Source organism: Staurois parvus, unplaced genomic scaffold, assembly GCF_062004578.1.
Source record: "Staurois parvus isolate SC_StPar_1 unplaced genomic scaffold, SC_StPar_1.0 ptg001478l, whole genome shotgun sequence".
Lineage (NCBI taxonomy): Eukaryota > Metazoa > Chordata > Amphibia > Anura > Ranidae > Staurois > Staurois parvus.
This window is the reverse complement of record NW_028319274.1, coordinates 332,386-350,348: the sequence shown is the minus strand read 5'-3', so window position 1 is coordinate 350,348 and position 17,963 is coordinate 332,386. Positions and strand designations below refer to the sequence as shown.

The window sequence follows — 17,963 nt, the reverse complement described above, 5'->3', positions numbered from 1 at the left end:
GGTTGTGTTGTCTGACATTGAATGGGAGTCATCTAATATGAGGTGGTCAATGGGTTCAATCCCCATCAGTGCCTGATTCTCTAATCTTATGTTCTCTTAACAGTTGTGATAAAACTGAAGAAGTATTGTAGTTATGAGGACATGAGAATGAACACAACACATCCCTCTAGACTGAAATACCATCAACCTACCAGACTGAGATGCCAGCTCAGAAATGACAAAATCATGTCAAGTCTGGTGCCATGTCTTGGCTGTTTTCACAAATGTCTTACACAGATCAGCCCCACCTTGTTGATTTCCACAATGTACAGTCTGAAAAGAGGAGACTGAGGTAAAGGTTCCTCCTGCCTGCAGCAGACTGATGTCACCTCAACCTAGGCAATGTCACAGGCTGAAGCACAAGGACCACTTGTGAAAAATGTACTGTTGTATATTGTGAGATGTCAGAATATTTCTAACATGCAGATTTGTAAAGTTTGATTTTGTTCAGATTGATCACGGTGACAGCCAATCACAAGCTATCACAGCAATCATGTGATCTGACTTCTGATGATTAGTATGAGACCAGGAGCTGTCACAGCTGTGTACTGACAAAACTCTGAAAGACATATATGTAGCGCCTTAAAGGCAGTGCGAGAGTGCAGTGGCCAAGTGGTAAGGCGTTGGTCTTGTCAACCAAAGATTATGGGTTCAATCCCCATCTGTGCCTGGCTCTATACACATTGGTGAAACATTTAAACTTGATTTATGGTTAAGATGACATTTAGTTCCCCCAATTGCATGAAATTTAGAGACTGACAGAACACATACCACTGACCAGAATAGGAGGAGGTCGGAGCCATCTTTGTTCAGTCATCATCACCATCTACCTCCTGGACCGAAATGACACGATCTTGTAAACCTTGGTGTCTGTGCAGTTCTTGGTTGTGTTAGAAATGTCTGACACAGATCAGCCTCTTACCTTGTGTGTTGCTACAAAGTTACAATGTGCAGTGTGATCATTGTGGTCTGTACTGAGGGGGTAGGCTAGGAGGATGTGTTTGTACTGAGGGGTCTGTGTTGAGGGTTAGACTGGGAAGGGGGTCTTGAAATGAACGTCTCTATATGTCTGATAAGCTGGGCCTGCTGCTGGATCTATCAACATATAATAAAAATACAGAAATGAGCCCCCAACAGTGATGAGACCTCCTCTGAGGAATATATATCAGAATGATTTATTCCAACTCTTCTATGGAATAAACGGACATCATTCACCTTTATGTAACCAACATTCTGCCTTATTAACACTCACACCACCAAACCCAGCATAGCATCATGTAAGACATGTAAGGCGGCCATGTTGATTATCCATGATTAAAGTGGACCTGTCATCAGATATTTGTGCTCATGATAAGTCCAAGCTTAGTAATTGTGTCATTATAATACCCCGATATTTCCTATCCCTTCCAGTAGCAGAATATCACTAAATGTCATACTTGGAATCAAACAACAGATGTAAGGAGGAAGCTGTAGAGGGTGCAGTGGCCAAGTGGTAAGGCATTGGTCTGATAAACCAAAGATCATGGGTTCAATCCCCGTCTATGCTTGATTCTATACTCTCCAGCAAAATTTACTGTGTGTCCCAAGTTTATGGTGTGCCATTATATGCTGTAATGTTTGTGCCAGGAACATTCAATGTACTGTCTGATCACTGTAAAAGACTGACAAAATGCTGCCTGCAGCAGACCAATAACCCCAATCCATAGCCACGTACATGAGGTAGCAAGCTGCAATGGTTGAGCTATCTGATCACTTGAAATGATGGGGAGTGACTGAAGAAATGCTTCCTTCTACCTACAGCAGACATCATCTCAGCCCAGGCAAAGTCATTGACTGAAACTTGCAGATGGCTTTTACTGATAATAGGTGGAGCTCAGGAATGTATCAATGCAGACTTGTACAGATAATGAAAATTCTACTTTGATAACAAATTCCTACATAACACTTATGTTGTCCTTTGTATTTCTCCAATGGAATGGGTTCATATTGGATTCCTCATTGTCTATATCAGGGGTCCCCAAACTTTCCAAGCACGGGCCAGTTTACTGACGTTTGGGCTTTAGGAGGGCCAGACTGTGGCCAGTGGAAGAAGAGAATGCCCTGATACAGTGCGCCATCATTGGGTTTAATGGGAGGAATAATATCCCATTGTTGATATCAATGAGATGTATAGTGCCCCATTTATGGTGTCAGTGGGAGGAATGGTGCCCCATCATTGGTGTCAGTTGGTGGAATAGTGCTCCATGGCCAGATAAAGGCAAGCAAAGGGCCACATTCGGCCTCCAGGCCGCAGTTTGGAGACTACTGGTCTATATTATCTGATAACCTCCCTTCTCTTCAATATAAAAACCCCCAAATATTCTCTACAATGTGTTGGTGAGTCTCCATATACAGCGATCTGCTTCTCCATAATCATGTAGTACTTTCGGTCTTTAACTCTGTGATATAAATGTACAGATTTGAGTAGCTGAGATGTGACCTGTAGCAATATGTATTTGTAAATGTAGTCCCATTCCTTGTCAATAAAGAAATATTCAGTCATAGGCACTCAGAGACAGATGGTCACCCATTAGCATCTGAAAATAGACAGAGCTTCTTCAGGCTGGAAGTAAGTGGCACCTGGGTGCTAATAAGACTTTGTCACCTATATGGAATCAGACTTTGCCACCTTCCTGAAGTTTAAAAGAGGAACACAGACGTTTCGGCTTCATGACACCAGGGGGCCCTGATCTGTCTGGGGAGCTCTAAAATATATACATAGATCAAAGGAGTATGTTTCATCCCTCATAAAAGCTAAAATATTAGTTGCAGAGAGATGAAAATACTTCCTTCTGCTGGGACACTCTGTAGGCTACATCAGCATGTAAAAACTGTATTTGTGGACTATGCAGAGTGCCAGAAAAATGCAGGAAATGGTTATGTGGCGCTGGATCACGACAGCTGAACAGTGATTGGTACTGTTGCAATTGGACTGATGCGCTGGTGTCGGAGATTTAACCCCTGACTTGGTGATTCAAACCGTTCCTGGTTTAATCGACTTTGGGCATTCCAGTACCCAGAATGTCCTGTAGGCTGGTACAGGAACACCCCCCAGAGTCAATTGTCTAAGAACTAATGTCCCGCCTACGTCCATATTCCAATAAATTGAGGACCCTGGATATGGGACTGTGTAATTCGTATGGAGCCCGTCCTTATTGACTGACGGATTGCTGACTCTCCCTGACTTGCTCCAGTCGCAGGGTAAATCTTGGTAAAAGTTTTATTTCTGTTTTTTTATTCCCTTTTATATTATAGTCAATAGCCAATTGTGTGTCTTCTAGTATTTTTTGTATTTTCTGTAACTTTTATACTTTGTACATATTTTATGCACCGCCCACTTTCGGGATATTAAATCATAAAATGAATAAGTGACTTCTGGGTACTTAAGCTCGGGCTCATATCTCCGGAGAGATTGTATTGTATTTTAGTGTCTTTATATGCTCGGTCAAGCTCATTGCCAATCTGTATGCAATTGCACTGTGTGTTGGCAGATTGCGTGCAGATTGTAAAGGTAACAGATCTGCAGACGGAGATCTGTGTGTGTGGGGTGTCCCAGCAGACCGTTCTGTGGACAAACACCAAACAGTTTGTCCGCAGAACGGTCTGCTGGGTGGTGGCAGGCTACCTTTTGTGGTGTGTCTGGTGTGGGGGTGTGTGGACAGTGGAAGAGTGATTAACATCGGGGTTCTGGCTCGTAGGATAGCCGGAGGAATCCTAGAAGGGTGTGCCAATTGCTAGGCTGCTCCTCAACCCTTAGTGTGCACCAGATTGTATATAAGATTTGTATCTGCCCGTGTGTGGTCGACCAGCTGGATTGGAGTGGAGTCTGCCTCCGGTGGTGGCCAAGTGGTAGTGCGGGCTGTGAAAGTATATCAAGTCTGGTCTTATATACGGTTTTATATATTCAAAGTTAAGTCCCCCTCATTCCCTCTTACCTCAAGTCACGGCCGCACGTGCACGCCTCGGTTAGCTAGTCGCTGTGGGCGTGGCGTGTGGGGTGAACCGTGACAAACTCTACTTATATTTCTTAGCACTTCATTCAGAGGAGAAACAGAGTATGGGGGTGGGGTTTATTGACTTGTCACAGACTATCAGTGATCATGTGATTATAGGGCGTGTCCCAGCTCATGATTATTAGTATGAAACCAGGATCTGTTGCTGACAGCTCAGTCTCTGTGCTATGGAGTGTTCTTCCTGCAGAAACCCCGGAACGCATACATGCCACACCTTTTAAGAAGATCCACGTCTCAGATGCCACATATTGTATATGTGTGAGCTTGGCTTCATACTACAAGAATTATGGGACCGCAGATGACACAGCAGTGTACACTTGGTCAGCAACAGGACAATATTGATGAGCAAGGCTAGGCCCAAATGTACTGGAGAGAAAGAGTACAGGCCGGGGCTTTACATCAAGAAGTCAGATACTGCAGAGGATACAGCAATATAAATGTGGCAAGCAGCAGTTTTAATCAGGGATAATAGGTGTAACTGGTGCATGCCCAACTTTTATTTAATCTAAAGAGGGAGGTACAGAGAATGTGAGGGATCTAATGTGAAGTAGTTTTGGTGCACACTGTTTTTAGGGATTGCTGATGAATTTGGGTCCATCTATAGTCCCGCACAGCCAGTCAGTTAGTATTTTCCACACAGCTTTAATTCAATTGTGCCCCAGCATTGGTATCAGTGGGAGGAATAGTGCCCCATCATTGGTGTTAGTGGGAGGAATAGTGCCCCTTCATTGGTATCAATAGGAGAAATAGTGCCCCATCATTGGTGTCAGTGGGAGGAATAATGCCCCATCATTGGTATCAGTGGGAGGAATAGTGCCCCATCATTAATGTCAGTGGGAGGAATAGTGCCCCATCATTGGTGTCAGTGGAAGGAATAGTACTCCATCATTGGTGTCAGTGGGAGGAATAGTGCCCCAACATTGGTATCAGTGGGAGGAATAGTGCCCCATCATTAGCATCAGTGGGAGGAATAGTGCCCCATCATTGGTATCAGTGGGAGGAATAGTGCCCCATCATTGGTGTCAGTGGGAGGAATAGTGCCCCATCGGTGGTGTCAGTGGGATGAAGAAGGCTCCATCATTGGTATCAGTGGGAGGAATAGTGCCCCATCATTGGTGTCAGTGGGAGGAATAGTACCCCAACATTGGTATTAGTGGGAGGAATAGTGCCCCATCATTGGTTTCAGTGGGAGGAATAGTGCCCCATCATTGGTGTCAGTGGGAGGAATAGTGCCCCATCATTGGTGTCAGTGGGAGGAATAGTGCCCCATCATTGGTGTCAGAGCTGTGCACTAGGGAGTGCGCCTCCAGGCAGAAATGCTGGAGCACATATATGTTCTTACAGTGTTCTTGCTGTTATCAGCTCAGAAGTTATGAAGCACATTTAGGTTTGGACTCTTCCAGGTGGAGATGGTCGGCCAGGAATGTGGATTGTGTTGTCTGACATTGAATGGGAGTCATCTAATGTGAAGTGTCCAGGAGATGAAACACAGTGCACCAGAATGGTGCAGTGGCCAAGTGGTAAGGCGTTGGTCTCGTAAACCAAAGATCATGGGTTCAATCCCCATCAGTGCCTGGTTCTTTAATCTTATGTTCTCTTAACAGTTGTGATAAAATTTAAGAATTATTGTAGTTATGAGGACATAAGAATGAACACAACACATCCCTTCTAGACTGAGATGCCAGCTCAGAAATGACAAAATCATCTCAGGTCTGGTGCCAGGTCTGGTGCCAGGTCTTGGCTGTGTTCACAAATGTCTGGCACAGATCAGCCCCACCTTGTTGATTTACACAATGTACAGTCTGAAAAGAGGAAACTGAGGTAAAGGTTCCTCCGACCTGCAGCAGACTGATGTCACCTCAGCCTAGGCAATGTCACAGGCTGAAGCACAAGGACCACTTGTGAAAAATGTACTGTTGTATATTGTGAGATGTCAGAATATTTCTAACATGCAAATTTGTAAAGTTTGATTTTGTTCAGATTGATCACGGTGACAGCCAATCACAAGCTATCACAGCAATCATGTGATCAGCAGCAATGTCTCGTGACTTCTGATGATTAGTATGAGACCAGGAGCTGTCACAGCTGTGTACTGACAAAACTCTGGAGCACATATATGTAGCACCTTAAAGGGAGTGTGAGCTCGGTGTCAGCAAGTTAGGAGACCACAGAGGACAAAACAGTGTATAACTGTCCATCAGCAGAACATATAAACACGATTTATGGATAAGATGACATTTCCTTCCCTCAACTGCATGGAATTTAGATACAGACAGAACACATACCACTGACCAGAATAGGAGGAGGTCGGAGCTATCTTTGTTCAGTCATCACCACCATCTACTTCCAGGACCAATATGACGCTATCTTGTAAATCTGTGCAGTTCTTGGTTGTGTTAAAAATGTCTGACACAGATCAGCCCCTGTTGCAACCTCTCACCTTGTGTTTTGCAATAAAGTTACAAAGTACAGACTGATCATTGTGATCTGTACTGAGGGTTTAGGTTGAGAAGGGGTTCTGTACTGGGGGGATTTGTACTGAGGGGGTAGGTTAGGAGGACGTGTTTGTACTGGGGGGTCTGTGTTGAGGGTTAGACTGGGAAGGGGGCCTGTAATGGGGGATCTGTACTAAGAGGTTAGGCTGGGAGGATAGTCTCTACTTGGGGGTTTGTACTAAGGGATTAGGCTAGGAGAAGGTTCTGTACTGGGGGGTCTGTACTAAGGGGTTAGGCTGGGAGGAGGGTCTGTACTAAGGGGTTAGGCTGGGAGGATGGTCTGTACTGCGGGGTCTGTACTGAGGGGTAGGCTGGGAGGAGGGTTTGTACTGGGGGATCTGTACTAAGAGGTTAGGCTGGGAGGAGGGTCTGTACTGTGGGGTCTGTACTAAGGGGTTAGGCTGGGAGGAGGGTCTGTACTGAGGGGGGTCTGTAATAAGGGTTTAGGCTGGGAGAAGGGTCTGTACTGGGGGGTCTGTACTAAGAGGTTAGGCTGGGAGAAGGGCCTGTACTGAGGGGGGGGTCTGTATTAAGGGTTTAGGCTGGGAGGAGGGTCTGTACTGGGGGGTCTGTACTAAGGGGTTAGGCTGGGAGGTGGGTCTGTACTGGGGGATCTGTACTAAGGGGTTAGGCTGGGAGAAGGGTCTGTACTGGGAGGTCTGTACTGAGGTGTTATGCTAGGAGAATGTTCTGTACTGGGGTATCTGTACTAAGTGGTTAGGCTGGGAGGAGGGTCTGTACTGGGGGATCTGTACTGAGGGGTTAGGCTGGGAGGAGGGTCAAAGTTAGCCAAAGATGAGGATCTATATCGGGAGTTCGGTATGGAGGGGTTAAACTCTGGGGCACATTTGTACTGGGCAGACATTGGGGCTGTTGGTTGAGATTTGTTCTGTGAGGGATATGGACTTGGGGGGGGGTGGATTTGTACTGTGGGGGATATGGACTTGCGGGGGGGGGAGTGATTTGTACTGTGGGGGATATGAACTTGGGGGGGTGATTTGTACTGTGGGGGATATGGACATGGGAGGAGTGGTGATTTGCACTCCTGACAGTGTTGGTACTAGTACTGTGACATATGTATGCAGTGAGTTGGCTTAAGTTTTGTTTAACCACTCCCCTTTAAGCCACTCCCACTGTTAGCACCATTTGGTCTGTCAGAGATTGGGGTGTGACCAGAAATGTGAGGACTGAGACCAGGTCGCGGCCCCTGAGTGCACCCAACTGTGGTAGAGGGGTCCGCCGAGGGTATGTACCAGGGGAAAGCCTGATGTGAAGGGGCTGGAAGGTTTGGACAGTAGTGACTGGATCCGTGCGGGATGGATGGATCGTCTGGGTTGCGTAAGGCGTAGTCAGGCAGGCCAGGTCAGCAACGTGCGGGCAGCGAGGTACCGGAGGAGCAGGCAGAGAATAGTCAGGGTCACAAGCCGGGTTCAGGAACTCACGGGCAGCATGGTACAGAGGATCAGGCAGAAGGATGGTCAGGCAAGCCAGGGGTTAAACAGGAGACGGTCAGCAGAGGTCAGGAACAATGCAGAGTCGGCAACAAATCAGATAGGCAGAGGAACAGGAACACAGGATACAAGGTACAGGGGCTCATGGGAAACATACACTAAGGCCCTGATCACAGGCCTGGTCATTCCTTAAATACACCTCCTGCAATCAGCCCCAGGTGTTGGCTGACTGCAGGAGTGAGCTTCAGGCTGCTGAGAGCACCCGCTGGTCAGCCCTGGTACTGCAGCCCACACGGCAGGTGAGTCCCACCACCAGTGCTGAGTCCATTCCTGACATGGTCACACCCATCATTTTATGTGAGGGGGGGGTTATTGGAAAATGAACGTCTCCATATGATAAGCTGGGCCTGCTGCTGGATCTATCAACATATAATAAAAATACAGAAATGAGCCCCCAACAGCGATGAGACCTCCTCTGAGGAATATATATCAGAATAAGTTATTCCAACTCTTCTATGGAATAAATGGACATCATTCACCTTTATGTAACCAACATTCCGCTTTATTAACACTCACACCACCAAACCGAGCATAGCATCATGTATATGAATATGATGTACATGAATATATATTCTTGCTGTTATTGGCTCAGAAGTTATGAAGCACATTTAGGTTTGGACTCTTCCAGGTGGAGATGGTCGGCCAGGAATGTGGATTGTGTTGTCTGACATTGAATGGCAGTCATCTAATGTGAGTTGGCCAAGACATGAAAATTAGCACACCAGAGGAGGTGCAGTGGCCAAGTGGTAAGGCGTTGGTCTCGTAAACCAAAGATCATGGGTTCAATCCCCATCTGTGCCTGGTTCTCTAATCTCCTATTTTATGTACTGAGTTCTCTCAACAGTTGTGAGAAAACAAGAGAAGCCTCACTTATAGTTATGAGGACATAAGAATGAACACAACACATCCAGAGCCACCATCAACCTCCTGGACTGAGATGCTGGCTCAGAAATGACAAAATCATCTCAAGTCTGGTACCGGGGCCAGGCCTTGGCTATGTAGCACCTTAAAGGGAGTGTGAGCTCGGTGTCAGCAAGTTAGGAGACCACAGAGGACAAAGCAGTGTATAACTTTCCATCAGCAGGACGATTTCAGTGAGCAAGGCTAGGCCCAAAATATACTAGAGACAGATTGTATTGTCATATGTAGGAAATACAAATACTATGTACAACTTATGTGCATTCTCAACCTTGTTTCTCATAGAGGGCTCAGTGGCCAAGTGGTAAGGCGTTGGTCTTGTAAACCAAAGATCATGGGCTCAATCCCCATCTGTGCCTGTCTCTATAAAAAATGGTGAAACATATTAACTTGATTTATGGTTAAGATGACATTTAGTTCCCCCAATTGCATGAAATTTAGAGACAGACAGAACACATACCACTGACCAGAATAGGAGGAGATCAGAGCCATCTTTGTTCAGTTATCATCACCATCTACTTCCTGGACAGAAACAACACGATTTTGTAAACCTTGGTGTCTGTGCAGTTCTTGGTTGTGTTAGAAATGTCTGGCACAGATCAGCCCCTGTTGCAACCTCTCACCTTGTGTGTTGCTACAAAGTTTACAATGTACAGCCTGATCATTGTGATCTGTACTAAGGGGTTAGGCTGGGAGGAGGATCTGTACTGGGGGATCTGTATTGAGGGATTAGGCTGGGAGGTGGGTCTGTACTGTGGTATCTGTACTAAGAGGTTAGGCTGGGAGGAGGATCCGTACTGGGGGATCTGTATTGAGGGGTTAGGCTGGGAGGTGGGTCTGTACTGAAGGGTTAGGCTGGAAGAAGATTCCGTACTGGGGGATCTGTACTAAGGGGTTAGGCTGGGAAGAGGGTCTGTACTGAGGGGGTCTGTATTTAGGGGTTAGGCTGGGAGGAAGGTCTGTACTGGGAGGTCTATACTAAGGGGTTAGGCTGGGAGGAGGGTCTGTACTGGGAGGTCTGTACTAAGGGGTTAGGCTGGGAGGAGGGTCTGTACTGGGGGGTCTATACTGAGGGGTTAGCCAAGCATGGAGATCTCTACTGGGAGTTCTGTATGGAGGGGTTAAACTCTGGGGAGATCTGTACTAGGTCAGACATTGGGGCTGTTGGTTGGGTGTTGCACTGTGGCAGCACAGTGGCTAAATGGCTAGCCCTTCCACCTAGCAGTAATAGGATCGTTGGTTTGAATCCCAGCCATGGCACCACCTGCCTGGAGTTTATATGTTCTGCCTGTTCCTGTATAGGTTTCCTCCAAAGACATGTGGTAGGTTATTTGGAACCTGTCTAAATTGGTCCTAATATGTGTATGAATGAAAGTTAGGGCTTTAGATTGTACACCCCTTGAGGGTTAGGGACTGATGTGAATGTACTATATATATGTGTAAAGTGCTGTGTAATTTGATGGTGCTATATAAGTACCTGAAATAAAAATATGGACTTGGGGGGGGATTTGTACTGGGAGGAGGGGTAATTCTGGGTATATTCTGTACAGTGACATGATCAGTATGCATGTCTAGCACCATTTGGTAACACCCATAATTTTATGTAAGGGGGGGTTTGGAAAATGAACGTCTCCATATGTCCGATAAGCTAGGCCTGCTGCTGGATCTATCAACATATAATAAAAATACAGAAATGAGCCCCCAACAGCGATGAGACCTCCTCTGAGGAATATATATCAGGATGATTTCTTCCAACTCTTCTATGGAATAAACGGACATCATTCACCTTTATGTAACCAACATTCTGCTTTATGAACACTCACACCACCAAACCCAGCATAGCATCATGTATATGAATATGATGTACATGAATATGTATTCTTGCTGTTATTGGCTCAGAAGTTATGAAGCACATTAAGGTTTGGACTCTTCCAGGTGGAGATGGTCGGCCAGGAATGTGGATGGTGTTGTCTGACATTGAATGGGAGTCATCTAATGTGAGGTGGCCAAGAGTTGAAACTCAACACCAGAAAGGGTGCAGTGGCCAAGTGGTAAGGCGTTGGTCTCGTAAACCAAAGATCATGGGTTCAATCCCCATTTGTGCCTTGTTCTATAGTCCGCAATGTTATGTACTGAGTTCTCTCAACATTTATGAGAAAACTGGAGAGGACTCACTTATAGTTATGAGGACATAAGAATGAACACATCCAGAGCCACCATCAACCTCCTGGACTGAGATGCCAGCTCAGAAATGTCAAGTCTGGTACCAGAGCCAGGTCTTTGCTGTATTCACAAATGTCTGACACAGATCAGACTCACATTATTGATTTTCACAATATACAGTCTGATCATTGGAGGGGAGGAGACTGAGGTAAAGGTTCCTCCTGCCTGCAGCAGACTGATGTCACCTCAGCCTAGGCAATGTCACAGGCTGAAGCACAGGACCACTTGTGAAAAATGTACTGTTGTATATTGTGAGATGTCAGAATATTTCTAACATGCAAATTTGTAAAGTTTGATTTTGTTCAGATTGATCACGGTGACAGCCAATCACAAGCTATCACAGCAATCATGTGATCAGCAGCAATGTCTCGTGACTTCTGATGATTAGTATGAGACCAGGAGCTGTCACAGCTGTGTACTTACAAAACTCTGGAGCACATATATGTAGCACCTTAAAGGGAGTGTGAGCTCGGTGTCAGCAAGTTAGGAGACCACAGAGGACAAAACAATGTATAATTGTCCATCAGCAGGACGATTTCAGTGAGCAAGGCTAGGCCCAAATATACCAGAGACAGATTGTATTGTCATATGTAGAAAGTACAATACCAAATACAACTTATGTACATTCTAAACATTCAGTCTCACAGAGGGTGCTGTGGCCAAGTGGTAAGGCTTTGGTCTCATAACCCAAAGATCATGGGTTCAATCCCCATCTGTGCCTGATTCTATACACATTGGTAAAACATATAAACGTGATTTATGGTAAAAATGACATTTAGTTCACCCAATTACATGGAATTTAGAGACTGACAGAACACATATCACTGACCAGAATAGGAGGAGGTCGGAGCTATCTTTGTTCAGTCATCATCACCATCTACTTCCTGGACTGAAATGATGCGATCTTGTAAACCTTGGTGTCTGTTCAGTTCTTGCTTGTGTTAAAAATGTCTGACACAGATCAGCCCCTGTTGCAACCTCTCACCTTGTGTTTTGCAATAAAGTTACAATATACAGTCTGATCATTGTGGTCTTTACTGAGGGGTTAGGTTGAGAAGGGGTTCTGTACTGGGGGGATTTGTACTGACGGGGTAAGTTAGGAGGACGTGTTTGTACTGGGGGGTCTGTGTTGAGGGTTAGACAGGGAAGGGGGTCTTGACTGGAGGGGATGTAATGAGGGGTTAGGCTAGGAGGAGGGGTCTGTATTGAGGGGTTAGCCAAGGATGGGTTTCTGTACCGGGGGTTCTGTACTGAGGGTTAGGCTGGGAGGAGGGTCTGTACTGGGAGGTCTGTACTGAGGGTTTACACTGGGAGGAGGGTATGTACTGCGGGAGGGGGAACTGTACCAAGGGGTTAGGCTGGGAGGAGGGTCTGCACTGAGGGGGGGGGGGTCTGTATTAAGGGTTTAGGCTGGGAGGAGGGTCTGTGCTAAGAGGTTAGGCTGGGAGGATAGTCTGTACTGGGGGGTTTGTACTATGGGGTTAGGCTAGGAGAAGGATCTGTACTAGGGGGTCTGTACTAAGGGGTTAGGCTGGGAGGAGGGTCTGTACTGGGGGGTCTGTACAAAGGGGTTAGGTTAGGAGAAGGTTCTGTACTGGGGGGTCTGTACTAAGGGGTTAGGCTGGGAGGAGGGTCTGTACTGGGGGATCTGTACTATGGGTTCAGGCTGGGAGGAGGGTCTGTACTGGGGGGTCTGTACTAAGAGGTTAGGCTGGGAGGAGGGTCTGTACTAGGGGGTCTGTACTAAGGGCTTAGGCTGGGAGGAGGGTCTGTACTGAGGGGGTCTGTATTAAGGGGTTAGGCTGGGAGGTGGGTCTGTACTGGGGGATCTGTACTGAGGGGTTAGGCTGGGAGGAGGGTCTGTACTGAGGGGGGTCTGTATTTAGGGGTTAGACTGGGAGGAGGGTCTGTACTGGGGGATCTATACTGAGGGGTTAACCAAGGATGGGGATCTCTACTGGGAGTTCTGTATGGAGGGGTTAAACTCTGGGGAGATCTGTACTGGATCAGACATTGGGGCTGTTGGTTGGGATTTGCACTGTGAAAGCATGGTGGCTAAACGGTTAGCCTTTCCACCTAGCAGTAATAGGATTGCTGGTTTGAATCCCAGCCATGGCACCACCTGCCTTGGGTTTACATGTTCTCTCTGTGCCTGCATAGGTTTCCTCTAAAGACATGTGGTAGGTTAATTGGAACCTGTCTAGATTGGTCCTAATATGTGTATGGATGAAAGATAGGGACTTTAGATTGTACACCCCTTGAGGGTTAGGGACTGATGTGAATGTACTATATATATGTAAAGTGCTGTGTAATTTGATGGTGCTATATAAGTACCTGAAATAAAAATATGGACTTGGAGGGGTGATTTGTACTGTGGGGGATTTTGGGGGGTTGATTTGTACTGGGAGGAGGGGTAATTCTGGGTATATTCTGTACAGTGACATGATCAGTATGCATGTCTAGCACCATTTGGTCACACCTATAATTTTATGTGAGGGGGGGGTGAGGGGGGGTTATTGGAAAATGAACGTCTCCATATGTCTGATAAGCTGGGCCTGCTGCTGGATCTATCAACATATAATAAAAATACAGAAATGAGCCCCCAACAGCGATGAGACCTCCTCTGAGGAATATATATCAGAATGATTTATTCCAACTCTTCTATGGAATAAATGGACATCATTCACCTTTATGTAACCAACATTCTGCTTTATTAACACTCACACCACCAAACCCAGCATAGCATCATGTACAGTCAGGTCCATAAATATTGGGACATTGACACAATTCTAACATTTTTGGCTCTATACACCACCATAATGGATTTGAAATGAAACAAACAAAACGTGCTTTAACTGCAGACTGTCAGCTTTAATTTGAGGGTATTTACATCCAAATCAGGTGAACGGTGTAGGAATTACAACAGTTTGCATATGTGCCTCCCACTTGTTAAGGGACCAAAAGTAATGGGACAATTGGCTTTTCAGCTGTTCCATGGCCAGGTGTGTGTTATTCCCTCATTATCCCAATTACAATGAGCAGATAAAAGGTCCAGAGTTCATTTCAAGTGTGCTATTTGCATTTGGAATCTGTTGCTGTCAACTCTCAAGATGAGATCCAAAGAGCTGTCACTCTCAGTGAAGCCATCATTAGGCTGAAAATACAAAACAAACCCATCAGAGAGATATCAAAAACATTAGGCGTGGCCAAAACAACTGTTTGGAACGTCCTTAAAAAGAAGGAACGCACTGGTGAGCTCAGCAACACCAACAGACCCGGAAGACCACGGAAAACAACTGTGGTGGATGACCGAAGAATTCTTTCCCTGGTGAAGAAAACACCCTTCACAACAGTTGGCCAGATCAAGAACACTCTCCAGGAGGTAGGTGTATGTGTGTCAAAGTCACCAATCAAGAGAAGACTTCACCAGAGTGAATACAGAGGGTTCACCACAAGATGGAAACCATTGGTGAGCCTCAAAAACAGGAAGGCCAGATTAGAGTTTGCCAAACGACATGTAAAAAAGCCTTCACAGTTCTGGAACAACATCCTATGGACAGATGAGACCGACATCAACTTGTACCAGAGTGATGGGAAGAGAAGAGGATGGAGAAGGAACTGCTCATGATCCGTCGCATACCACCTCACCAGTGAAGCATGGTGGTGGTAGTGTCATGGCGTGGGCATGTATGGCTGCCAATGGAACTGCTTCTCTTGTATTTATTGATGATGTGACTGCTGACAGAAGCAGCCGGATGAATTCTGAAGTGTTTCGGGAATATTATCTGCTCATATTCAGCCAAATGCTTCACAACTCATTGGACGCTTCACAGTGCAGATGGACAATGACCCAAAGCAGACTGCAAAAGACACCAAAGAAGTGGAATGTTCTGCAATGGCCAAGTCCATCACCTGACCTGAATCCAATTGAGCATTTCACTTGCTGAAGACAAAACTGAAGGGAAAATGCCCCAAGAACAAGCAGGAACTGAAGACAGTTGCAGTAAAGGCCTGGCAGAGCATCTCCAGGGATGACACCCAGCGTCTGGTGATGTCTATGCGTTCCACACTTCAGGCTGTAATTGACTGCAAAGGATTTGCAACCAAGTATTAAAAAGTGAAAGTTTGATTTACGATTATTATTCTGTCCCATTACTTTTGGTCCCTTAATAAGTGGGAGGCACATATGCAAACTGTTGTCATTCCTACACCGTTCACCTGATTTGGATGTAAATACCCTCAAATTAAAGCTGACAGTCTGCAGTTAAAGCACATCTTGTTGGTTTCATTTCAAATCCATTGTGGGGGTGTATAGAGCCAAAAATGTTAGAATTGTGTCCATGTCCCAATATTTATGGACCTGACTGTATATGAATATGATGTACATGAATATGTATTCTTGCTGTTATCGGCTCAGAAGTTATGAAGTACATTTAGGTTTGGACTCTTCCAGGTGGAGATGGTCGGCCAGGAATGTGGATGGTGTTGTCTGACATTGAATGGGAGTCATCTAATGTGAGGTGGCCAAGAGATGAAACTCAACACCAGAAAGGGCGCAGTGGCCAAGTGGTAAGGCGTTGGTCTCGTAAACCAAAGATCATGGGTTCAATCCTCATCTGTGCCTTGTTTTGTAGTCCCCAATGTTATGTACTGAGTTCTCTCAACATTTATGAGAAAGCTGGAGAGGCCTCACTTATAGTCATGAGGACATAAGAATGAACACATCCAGAGCCACCATCAACCTCCTGGACTGAGATGCTGGCTCAGAAATGTCAAGTCTGGTACCAGAGCCAGATCTTTGCTGTATTCACAAATGTCTGACACAGATCAGACTCACATTATTGATTTTCACAATATACAGTCCGATCATTGGAGGGAAGGAGACTGAGGTAAGACGTTGGTCTCGTCAACCAGAGATCATGGGTTCAACTCCCATCTGTGCCTGATTCTATACACATTGGTGAAACATATAAACGTGATTTATGGTAAAAATGACATTTAGTTCACCCAATTACATGGAATTTAGAGACTGACAGAACACATACCACTGACCAGAATAGGAGGAGGTCGGAGCTATCTTTGTTCAGTCATCATCACCATCTACTTCCTGGACTGAAATGATGCGATCTTGTAAACTTTGGTGTCTGTTCAGTTCTTGGTTGTGTTAAAAATGTCTGACACAGATCAGCCCCTGTTGCAACCTCTCACCTTGTGTTTTGCAATAAAGTTACAATATACAGTCTGATCATTGTGGTCTGTACTGAGGGGTTAGGTTGAGAAGGGGTTCTGTACTGGGGGGATTTGTACTGACGGGGTAAGTTAGGAGGACGTGTTTGTACTGGGGGTCTGTGTTGAGTGTTAGACTGGGAAGGGGGTCTTGACTGGAGGGGCTGTAATGAGGGGTTAGGCTAGGAGGAGGGGTCTGTATTGAGGGGTTAGCCAAGGATGGGTTTCTGTACCGGGGGTTCTGTACTGAGGGTTAGGCTGGGAGAGGGGTCTGTACTGGGAGGTCTGTACTGAGGGGTTACACTGGGAGGAGGGTCTGTACTGGGGGAGGGGGAACTGTACCAAGAGGTTAGGCTGGGAGGAGGGTCTGCACTGAGGAGGGGGGGTCTGTATTAAGGGTTTAGGCTGGGAGGAGGGTCTGTGCTAAGAGGTTAGGCTGGGAGGATAGTCTGTACTGGGAGGTTTGTACTGGGAGGAGGGGTAATTCTGGGTATATTCTGTACAGTGACATGAGCAGTACGCATGTCTAGCACCATTTGGTCACACCTATAATTTTATGTGAGGGGGGGTTATTGGAAAATGAACATCTCCATATGTCTGATAAACTGGGCCTGCTGCTGGATCTATCAACATATAATAAAAATACAGAAATGAGCCCCCAACAGCGATGAGACCTCCTCTGAGGAATATATATCAGAATAATTTATTCCAACTCTTCTATGGAATAAATGGACATCATTCACCTTTATGTAACCAACATTCTGCTTTATGAACACTCACACCACCAAACCCAGCATAGCATCATGTATATGAATATGATGTACATGAATATGTATTCTTGCTGTTATCGGCTCAGAAGTTTTGGAGCACATTTAGGTTTGGACTCTTCCAGGTGGAGATGGTCGGCCAGGAATGTGGATGGTGTTGTCTGACATTGAATGGGAGTCATCTAATGTGAGGTGGCTAAGAGTTGAAACTCAACACCAGAAAGGGTGCAGTGGCCAAGTGGTAAGGCGTTGGTCTCGTAAACCAAAGATCATGGGTTCAATCCCCATCTGTGCCTTGTTCTATAGTCCGCAATGTTATGTACTGAGTTCTCTCAACACTTATGAGAAAACTGGAGAGGCCTCACTTATAGTTATGAGGACATAAGAATGAACACATCCAGAGCCACCATCAACCTCCTGGACTGAGATGCCAGCTCAGAAATGTCAAGTCTGGTACCAGAGCCAGGTCTTTGCTGTATTCACAAATGTCTGATACAGATCAGACTCACATTATTGATTTTCACAATATACAGTCTGATCATTGGAGGGGAGTAGACTGAAGTAAATGTTCCTCCTGCCTGCAGCAGACTGATGTCACCTCAGCCTAGGCAATGTCACAGGCTGAACCACAAGGACCACTTGTGAAAAATGTACTGTTGTATATTGTGAGATGTCAGAATATTTCTAACATGCAAATTTGTAAAGTTTGATTTTGTTCAGATTGATCACGGT

General features: G+C 45.7%; 7 non-coding genes across 7 annotated transcripts; all 7 read left to right on the top strand.

Annotated features, from left to right (window-relative positions):
- Positions 1-1,514: 1,514 nt before the first annotated feature.
- TRNAI-GAU (transfer RNA isoleucine (anticodon GAU)) lies at positions 1,515-1,586 on the top strand. Its single transcript has one exon. It is a non-coding gene; the product is annotated as a tRNA-Ile (tRNA).
- Positions 1,587-5,594: 4,008 nt separating this feature from the next.
- Positions 5,595-5,666, top strand: TRNAT-CGU (transfer RNA threonine (anticodon CGU)). Its single transcript has one exon. It is a non-coding gene; the product is annotated as a tRNA-Thr (tRNA).
- Positions 5,667-8,826: 3,160 nt separating this feature from the next.
- TRNAT-CGU (transfer RNA threonine (anticodon CGU)) lies at positions 8,827-8,898 on the top strand. The gene has a single exon. It is a non-coding gene; the product is annotated as a tRNA-Thr (tRNA).
- A 404-nt stretch (positions 8,899-9,302) lies between these two features.
- TRNAT-UGU (transfer RNA threonine (anticodon UGU)) lies at positions 9,303-9,374 on the top strand. The gene has a single exon. It is a non-coding gene; the product is annotated as a tRNA-Thr (tRNA).
- Positions 9,375-11,049: 1,675 nt separating this feature from the next.
- TRNAT-CGU (transfer RNA threonine (anticodon CGU)) lies at positions 11,050-11,121 on the top strand. The gene has a single exon. It is a non-coding gene; the product is annotated as a tRNA-Thr (tRNA).
- Positions 11,122-15,790: 4,669 nt separating this feature from the next.
- TRNAT-CGU (transfer RNA threonine (anticodon CGU)) lies at positions 15,791-15,862 on the top strand. The gene has a single exon. It is a non-coding gene; the product is annotated as a tRNA-Thr (tRNA).
- A 1,593-nt stretch (positions 15,863-17,455) lies between these two features.
- On the top strand, positions 17,456-17,527 carry TRNAT-CGU (transfer RNA threonine (anticodon CGU)). Its single transcript has one exon. It is a non-coding gene; the product is annotated as a tRNA-Thr (tRNA).
- The last annotated feature ends 436 nt before the right edge of the window (positions 17,528-17,963 follow it).